Source organism: Leptopilina heterotoma, unplaced genomic scaffold (genome assembly GCF_015476425.1).
Source record: "Leptopilina heterotoma isolate Lh14 unplaced genomic scaffold, ASM1547642v1 Lhet_8, whole genome shotgun sequence".
In the NCBI taxonomy this organism is placed as follows: domain Eukaryota; kingdom Metazoa; phylum Arthropoda; class Insecta; order Hymenoptera; family Figitidae; genus Leptopilina; species Leptopilina heterotoma.
The window spans coordinates 1055895-1066062 of NW_025111180.1; the positions used below are offsets into that span (position 1 = coordinate 1055895).

At 30.3% G+C, this 10168-nt stretch overlaps 1 protein-coding gene across 1 annotated transcript in view; it reads right to left on the reverse strand.

Annotated features, from left to right (window-relative positions):
* Positions 1–6171, reverse strand: part of LOC122511050 (glucose transporter type 1) — a 303150-nt gene extending 296979 nt beyond the window's left edge. The window contains exon 1 of the mRNA XM_043626066.1: positions 5515–6171. The gene's annotated coding sequence lies outside the window, so the exon portion shown is untranslated. The remainder of the gene's footprint in view (positions 1–5514) is intronic.
* Between the last annotated feature and the right edge of the window lie 3997 nt (positions 6172–10168).

Sequence of the window (10168 nt, forward strand, 5' to 3'; positions counted from 1 at the left end):
CAGTATAATCATAAATTTATTTTATTATATATATCATAGCTAATTAATTATTACAATAACTAATTGCATTTATTATAATAATAATATTATTATTATTATTATTTAACCAATAAATAAATTAATTGTATTGATGCAAAGGAAGAATATAAGAAACTTAATTTTTTCATTATATTTATAAAAATCCAACTTTATTAATGTGCAATTAAATAAATAATTTTTAATAAATAATAATATTAACTTGAAAGAAAATGTGTTCAATATATAATAATACCTACAATAAATAACACATTAAATAAATATATAAAAAACAGATTATTAATTAATTTATTTATTGTTAATTAATTAATAATCTCTTTTTAATTTAAACAATATATTAAGTAATTATTTATTGACACTTTTCTGCAAATTAAATAATTAAAAAAATGTGTTGTGCATTCAAATTACATTCAATTATTAATAATTACGTAATAAAATATTAAAAAATATAATAATAAAATAACAATTTTAACAAGTTCCTTTTTAAACGAAATATTAAAATATTTTATTATTTATTGCCGCGTAGTAATTTTACAATTTTCATTTTAGCTAGTGAGACTTGAAAGCATTTAAGATTTGAGAGTTCCATGCGAGCGTAGCATAGTGGTTAGTGTGCGTGATTTCGGTGCGTAAATATTCGGTTAGGCGTAGGTTCGTACCCCCAAGCGTTAGGATTTTTCAAATGTGAATATAAAAAAATACCGTTAAGTGTATAAAAAAATGTGTAAAGTGAACTGTCAATGAATTGTCATCCGTATTTATCTTTTGCAATTAATTATTATTTTTTTATTGATATTTGTTGAAATTATCATTTTGATCCGAGCCGGTTGTCAGGCGGTAGAATGCCAGCATTGCCAGCGCACATCTGGCTAGGAAATGAAAGATCCGCAGTCGGTACAGTGCCGGGTCCCAGCCGGTTGAATTATACACGGAACGGCTCTTCGCGGCCCGCGGCCGGTTACCGGGCGGTAGAATGCCAGTTCCGAGACGGATGGCCAGCCAGCTCCTGGCCAAGTCATCTTTTGGTAGAATACCAGTTCTCGGGCGGTAGGCAGGCGGTTCCCAGCCAGTACCACTACTCCGGCGTCGGTACAGGCGAGGATCCGCGCCGGTTGCAAATTTCCCACTGGGGTATATCTAATTAAATTAAATGTTTAACTTTTATTTAGTTTGATTCTTATTTTTTAAAATTTTTATTTTATTTAATTTTATTTTTTTTTATATTTTTACATTTCTTTAGGTTTTTATTTAACTATTTACCTATTTATAAAAAAATATTTCTGTAGTTTTAGTTACTTAGTTAACTGGAGAACACATAGAAATTCCATTAAACAATATATTTCCACAATTAAAAGAAAAATATTTTTTTAACTTTCTTTTTGTTTAGTAATTCAAATTTTCAGTTTTAAAAAATATTACATACTTTCTTCAGAAAATAATTTTTCCCCTCTAGACATAATTTGTTTATAAAAGAAAAAGACCATGAATCGCTCTTACAAAGACTTGTTTTCTTTTGGTTTTCCAAAAATATTCGTTTTTTAATTTTTCGATCATATTTTCTTAGATTTTAAGAAAATTTTTCCTTCAACAATGAACAAAAATATTTGCTTGGAGGAAAGGGATATTTGTTTTCAATTGTTTTTAAAGAAACTCTCTCATCTTAAATTATTATCTTTCATTTAAATTTTTTAATAAAAATTCTTTCCTGTACCACATAAGTCTCTGTTAGCACTGCATTTCCATTCATTAAATTCAATAAGTCCATTCAATTTGCTTACAAATTTCTTTAATCATCAATTTTTTTAATTATTTATTATTTTTAATTTTTTAAAATTATTTTTCTTATGAATTAATTTTTTTTTATTTTATCATTTTCAAATTTTAACTTTTACCTTTTACTATTTTTTAACCTGTAGTTATTTTTTGAGTACCATTATTACTTCTTTTAGTACAACTTTAATTATTTTAGTAACAATAACAGTTTTAATTATTATAACTATTTATTATTGTTATTATTATTTTCCCGTTTCTTTTTGTAAATTAATAACTATTTTTATTATTCAGTTTTTCATTTTTCATCTAGAGAGCTAAAAATTAGTACACGTATGTATTTTCACCCGTAGATTACAGGAGAAATATAGCGAACGTGATTGGAATTGATGTTCATAGAGTTTTCCGCGAAAAACATCAAATTTTGGCCGTTTTTCGCAAAAAATGGCATGTACCCCTCTCCTGGCGCCCAAAGTTTTTTACCTAGAAAGTTGGAAATTGTCATACTTATGTATTTTTACGAGTAGATTACAGGAAAAATATAGCGGAAATGATTAGAATTGATCTTCATGGTGTTTTCATCGAAAAACTAAAATCTCTTTTTGCAAGCTCGAAAATACTTTAACCCTTGCTGGTTCTCTCAATTCTTAATTTAGTGGACTGGCGTTTAGCATTTTAATTTATTTTCACGTGTAGATTACAGAAAAAATACAGAGAAAAGGATTGGAGTTGATCTTTAAATTTTTTTAGCGAAAAACTAGAAATTTTGTACGATTTAGTAAAAAAAAAAGATTTTACCCCCCTGGCGCTCATAATTCTTGGCTTAGTGGACTGCAGTTTTGCATTATTTATGTATTTTCAAGTGTAGATTTTAGGAATAATATAGCAAAAATATTTGGAGTTGATCTTTATATGGTTCTCAACGAAAAAATTGATATTTTTGAAAATTTAGTCAAAAAAGTGTGTACTTATCCCTGGAGGTTACAATTCTTGACCTAGTGAACTGCAGATTTATATTCGTATATATATTTTTATATTTAGACTTCAAGAAAAATTCAGTACGGGTACGGAAACCTCGGTTTTAGTACGAGCTCAAGTCGCACTTGTCCGGTTTTTTTTTTATTTTGTTTTTTTTAGTTATTTATTATTTTTAAATTTAATAAATTAAATAATTACAAGTCAGTTAAGTTCATAACGTTTATGATTAACAATTGAAACAAAGAAAAAGTATTTTTCTTTACCAAAATATTAAAAGTTTTGTTTAAAAATGGTTGTTTTAAATTATTCATAAAAAAACTATGCAAATAACTTTTTATACAAAAATATATAAAAATTAAAATAGAAAATTATTTTTTCTTTTAAATCGTTGATTATTAATATTTGTGAACTTCACCAAAGTATAATTATTTATTAATTTTATGATTTTAATTACAGTGAGTTCTCGCGAGTCGTTCAACTCACGAGTCGTTCAAACTCGCCAGTCGTTCAACAGCTGATCAGTGTCCGATTCACGAGTCGTTCAATTTCTAGCATGCGCGCGCCGGTGCTCAGTCCTGTGTAATTTAAACGGACCAAAGCCATTGAATATTGTGTCTTTCGGGGCGATAAATATGTTTCACACATCCCTGAAATCGCCTTGGAGGCGTGGCTTATGCGTTGAACGACTCGTGAGTGTTATGATCTTGAAAATTTTCGAGAATTGAACGACTCGCGAGAACTCACTGTACTATTATTATTATTTAAATAAATGATTTTAAACATCTTTTATTTATATAATTTATGGCTTCCAAATATTGAATTTAGGGGAGACTGGGGCGAAAAGTTAAATTTTGCATAAATGATTTTTTTTGGGCAATATAAGCCGCTTAGATGCAAATATTTGTATATCAATATTGTAGGGCAACTTGTCCTGTACAACTTTCAATAAAAAAGTTCCTGATATTTTCGCAAAAAATACATGTTTTGTCCTTTTTTGAAAATTTTGTTTTTTTTAACTTTTCGCCCCATGCTGGGGCGAAAAGTTAAATTCTATTTTTAGCCTACTAACACTATTTTCTGATAGGTGATAAATAGTAGATAAGTTAAAGTATACGTAAACAAGTAATTTAGTAAATAAAAGATCTTTGTTTATTTGACAAAAGCTTTAGAATAGTTGTAAAGTTAAAAAATTGAAATTTCAAAAAAAAAAAAAATTTTTTGGTTTATTTCACGTGAACCGGCTTATTTTTTGACAGAGTACTTGCCAAATGTCAAATAAATAATGTTTAAACAAATAAACCCAAAAAAACGAAAAATAAAAAAAAAATTTTTAACAACATGTAAAAATACATTTAACTTTTCGCCCCACCCATTATTTAACTTTTCGCCCCAGGGTGCGTTTTTGGCTTTAACAACAAATATAAAAAATCTGACTAAAGATATTTAGAAAATACATGTAGGTATCTCTTCAGGGGACCCAAATAATGAAGTAAAAAAATCGCGGTGAGAAAAAATGCAAAAAATATACTTAAAAGCTGATATTTTCTTTTTCGAAAAAATTTTCAAAAGTAGGTTGAAAAAAAACTTTTAATATTGACACCACAAAAATAAACAGAATTGCACACAACTCCGGACATTTATTTAGGGTGATAACACCCTTCTATAATTAAAATTGCAATGCTCTAACTATTTTCGTTCGAAAGATAATGAATTTTAACGGTTTTGGTAGTTTAACTTTTCGCCCCAGTCTCCCCTACTATTATTATTATTGTTGTTATTGTTAAGATTATATTTAGTAACACACTAGGGATATTTGACTGATTACAACTATACTATTTTTTAGTATAAACTATTTTTAGTAATAAGTTTGTTTTTAGTACGTGTACTATTTTTAGCAAGTGTATTAATTATAGTAATTATACTATTTTTATCAAATGTACTATTTGTGTGAATAATACTATTTTAATAAGTAGACAAATTTTACTATTTTTAGTACGTGTACTATTTATGGCAATAATACTATTTTTAGCAAGTAGGCTATTTAAAAAAAAACTATTTTTAGAATCACTGCATAGTTATTCTTAGTACGTATACTATTTATATCAAATAATACGAATTATAGCAAAATTACTCTTAGCAAGAGTACTATTTATGGCAACAATACTATTTTTAGTACGTGTACTTTTTTTAGCAAGGAAGCTATTTTTAGTACGTGTTCTATTTATAGCAATAATTTTAGTAAGTGGAGTATTTTTAGTATCACCATACTACTACCACCATATTACTTGTACTACTAGCAAGTATTTTCACCAGAAAATTAATCATTTTCCCTACAACTCTACTTATTTTCATACTAGAATGCAATTTTTCCATTACCATCACTTTCTTTTTTGCATAATTCATCAACATTAATTATTTCCACATACTTTTCACAAATATTTTGCCCTCTATCGTAGAAACAATGCCAAAAAAACCATATTGAATAAACGCAAGGTGCAAATTCCATCCCCGACTGACATACTTTTTTTAGGGCCATATCCCTGCAAAACGGATTCTTCTACAACACAAGAATTTAATTCTGAAAAAAGAATTTTTTCTCATTCTCTCAAAAATGAAAAAAGGCGGAAAAATCAGGAAGGGAGAAATTGATCTGGTTACTAAGCAAGAAAAATTTTTCGCTAGGTGTAAATCCCCGGGGGTTAGATATTTGTTCAGTACAGATGCACTCACCGGTAATGTATCTCTATATATATATATGTATATAGAGAGAGAGACTGTGTGTGTGATTTTTTTTCTAGGCAGCTCGGTTATTTTATATATTAAAACTTTTCTCCTTCTTGGCAGTGTTGTCAAAATTGATTGAAATTCCCATTATTAGTCAGTGTAAAAAGTAAACATTGACTAGTGTGGTATTTACGATGATAGTGAATACGATCTTCTGATGAAGAGATGTTGAATCCATGACTTGGGGACATTATTCTTGAGGCTGTTCCCCCTGCGGGTAGGACACTGGGCGTTGTATTTTGGAGTGTATAGAGAGTGGGTGTATATATTATTTTTTTTAGTAAAACGATGATCACATAATAAATCGCGAGGCACACGCGATATTGACATTGGACATCGTCGCCGATTTTAGTGAGTCGCGCGACACTGATGACCACGACGACGGCGGCGACGATGACGACGGCCCGATGAACAGAGGCACCGGATTGTTGCACACGCACAGTCTCTTTGCGATGGTCAAATCGAAGCTAAAGGCGGTGGTGTCTCTCTTTCTCTCTCCCTCTCTCACGGTTTTAGTCTGTCTCTCTTGTTCTCGGGGTTTTTCGCTCTCTCTCTCGTTCTCTCCCTTGCGCTTTCACCCTCGCGGTTTTTCTCTCTCCCTCTCTCTCGATCGTTTTGTCCCTCTCTCTCCGGGTCGAGACTTAAACTCGTGTATGTGGGGTAGGAGACGCCCCAACAGGGGTAGCCAGTTCGACGTATCGCAAGCGGCGACGGCTCACCCCCGCTCGGGCTGAGTCGCGCAGTGCCGTATCAGGGGGATCCTTCCAGATTCTGGTGACCTCGCACCCTTCCATTCGGGTCGCGAAATCACTCTCCCGTTTCGAGTCTCTCTCTCTCTCTCTCTCTTCTATGGAGAAAATCGCGACTATACTCGCGATTTTTACGATTTTCTCCCCTTTTTTCTATTCTTTATTTTTTTCACTATTTTTCAGTATTTTCACTATTTTTGACCTTTTTTTAACAGCAAATTTTATTTTGACGAAAGGAACTTTTTTTTGTTGCAAATAATTGTTTTTTTGCGGGGAAAAAATGAATTTTTTTTGGGGGGATGATGGAGGGCAGAAGGGACTAATTATTAGTGAGTTGGAAGGGGGGAGGGAGGGAAAATCTTAGTTTCTAGCTTAAGGGTGCTGGGAACGATTGGGGGCGACCTGAAGCCGACAGGCACACCGCAGCAAGGCGGGGGGGCTAAGGAAGCCCTTGAAATCAATAGCCAGCCGCTACTGCCACCCCCTCTCTCTCTTCGTTCCTCTCGCTCTTTTTCACTCACGCCCCAGGAGTGGGGGCAAAGAGAGAGTGAGTGCGAGTGAGAAAGCACGAGGGAGAGAGAGTAGAGGTTTCGTGCTTTCCACCTGATATTGCCCTCCGTTGCCCCCACCCGTTTTCCTCTTGCCCCCTGATTCTCTCTGTACTAACCCCCTTTTCAGTACTGAACCCAAAAGAGAGAGAAAGGGGGAGCGTGCCTTACAGAGGAGAGATGGGCGCAAAAGAGCACGCACGCGCTCTCCTCATCGTCACTATATGATTGCTGATGCTCGCGAAATCTTCATGATGAGGAGATGTGCACCTGGAGCTGACACCAGGGTTACGTTGACGCTCGAATTCTCCCTTTCTCTCTCTCTCTCTCTCTCGTTTTCTTTTTTTCTTTTTTTCTATTTCTGAATTACGAAAGAGTTTCTCTTTTGACTTTTTTTTTGTTGTTTGTACGCTCCCTTTGGATTTTTTTTAAAGTTCGGATGATGTACGGAAAAAAAGAGGGGAGAGAGATTAGTGATTTTTGCTTCGGGGGATACTTTGTTGAATGAATGTTAGAGAAAAGCTGGGGGGAGGAGGAAAGAAAACGGTCAGAAATTGATGGATTTTTCATGTGCAGAGGGTTTTTTGATTTTTCTATATACGCCTATATGGAGAGAAAACGAGGTTTTGGTATTAAACTATTAAAAAGAAAAAAAGTTTCTCTACAATTTTGATTTAATGTTAGAAAAAAAAATTTTTGGAACAGTATTTTTTTCTGGTCATATATAGAAAAAAAAACTGGGAGGAAGAGGGATTTTTACTTCGGCTAATTCCGAATAAGTAAATTTTTTTAATAAATGTTGCTGCATAGAAAGAAAAGTTTTATTTGAAGCAAATATTATAATTTACTTGAGTCAAATAATACAGTAGTAGGTGTCTCAGAGCCGACTAAATTATTTGTTTACAATTTTATTTGGCACAAATAAAATTATTGTTATTTGATGGAAATAAAATTTATTTGAGAAAAATAAAATTTATGTGCGAGCAATTCCATGTGAAATGATCGACGATTTTTGGACATTGTTAGTAATTTTCTTGAAACTTTTTTTTCTTGTAGCTATAAGGATAAGATATGATAAAGTGAAGGCGATTTTGAAAATTTCGAAAAAATTTTGAAAATATTCAAATTTGAAAATTTATGTACTAATTTTTTAAAATTAAGATAACTCCGGTTTTTTCAATATTTTTTCAAAAATTTTTTTTTCAATTTCTCAGTATAACTAGTACTTTTTAAATAAATTTTTTAGAAAAAAAATTTTTTAGAAATTATTAAAAATTTTTCAAAAAAAAATTTTTTTTTTAATTTTTTGAAAAACACCCCCCCTCCGATTTTTTTATTTTTTTTTAATGTGATAGCCAAAAGTAATAAGAAAATTTTCGTAAAAGTTTTATAATGGGATCGCGATAATTTTTCGAGAAATCAACGAAAAAGTCTATGGCGCCCTGTTGACACTGACGCGCTCACGTACGTATGTCCAAGAAGTTGGCAACGCCATTTCATTTTTTCTCAACAAAATTTTGATAAAACTAAAAAACGAAAATTGTGCTACACTTAGAAAACGATAACAAATATTGTGCTGGAAAAAAATTAAAATATTTTTTAAAAATTAAAAAAAATTTCTTATTCTACTTCAATTTTTTTGAACATTTTTCAAAAATCAAAATTTTGAAAAAATAAAATTTGTGCTGAATTGTTCTCAGCGAGGACAATAAAAAAGTCTAAGAACAATTGTACAAGTTAATAATTATTAAAAAAAATCACACTTTTTGAACCTTTTTGAAAAATCAAAAGTTTGGAAAAATAAAATTTGTCCCGAATTGTGCTCGTGAGCACAATAATACAGTCTCAAAACAATGTTTCAAAAAGTTAAAGAATTATTTGAGAATAATCATAGAGGAAATTGGGGAATTGTGGGTCACCTCCATTATTTAACAATTTTTAAAAATTTTTGATCATCCAATTTTTTTATTTTCTTTTGTTTGTCAAAAGTAAATTTTTCATTAGCATTTCATAACTTTACAGTATTTCCCAATTACCTATAAGTCATAAACAACAACCAACTGAAAATTGCAATAAAATATTTATTTTGGGCGTTCAAGTTTTTACAAGAATTTAGAAGAATTGCCTAGTTAAAAAAAATTTTAATATATATTGTTTCTTTTTCTTTTACTTCGACTCCACAAAAAATTTGCATGAAATTTAAATAAAAAAATAATACAAAGCTTTTTGTAAAATGAAGCATTCAGGGAATTGTGGGCTACTATTTTTTTAGAAGTATGCAGGTACATAATATTAAAATCACATATAGCTAAAATAGTAATTTAATTAAAACAATTCTATTCATTGCAATGAATGAGATAGAGCTGTTGTAAAACTGTTGTAAAATTGTTTTTTAGACTTTTTTATTGTGCTCGCCGAGCACAATTCAGCACAAAATTTATTTTTTCAAAATTATGATTTTTGAAAAATATTCAAAAAATTTTAGACTCAAAAAATATGATTTTCTTGAATAATTATTAACTTTTTCAAAAACTGTTATACACTTTTTTTATTGTCCTCGCTGAGAACAATTCAGCACAAAATTTATTTTTTCAAAATTTTGATTTTTGGAAAAATGTTCAAAAAAATTGAAGTATAATAAGAAATTTTTTTTAATTTTTAAAAAATATTTTAATTTTTTTTCAGCACAATATTTGTTATCGTTTTCAAGTGTAGCACAATTTTCGTTTTTTAGTTTTATCAAAATTTTGTTGAGAAAAAATGAAATGGCGTTGCCAACTTCTTGGACATACGTACGTGAGCGCGTCAGTCTCAACGGGGCGCCATAGACTTTTTCGTTGATTTCTCGAAAAGTTATCGCGATCCCATTATAAAACTTTTACGAAAATTTTCTTATTACTTTTGGCTATCATTATAAAAAAAATAAAAAAAATCGGAGGGGGGGTGTTTTTCAAAAAATTAAAAAAAAAATTTTTTTTTGAAAATTTTTTAATAATTTCTAAAAATTTTTGTTTCTAAAAAATTTATTTAAAAAGTACTAGTTATACTGAGAAATTGAAAAAAAAATTTTTGAAAAAATATTGAAAAAACCGGAGTTATCTTAATTTTAAAAAATTAGTACATAAATTTTCAAATTTGAATATTTTCAAAATTTTTTCGAAATTTTCAAAATCGCCTTCACTTTATCATATCTTATCCTTATAGCTACAAGGAAAAAAAGTTTCAAGAAAATTGCTAACAATGTCCAAAAATCGTCGATCACTTCACATGGAATTGCTCGTGCAGGCAAATACAAATTTATTT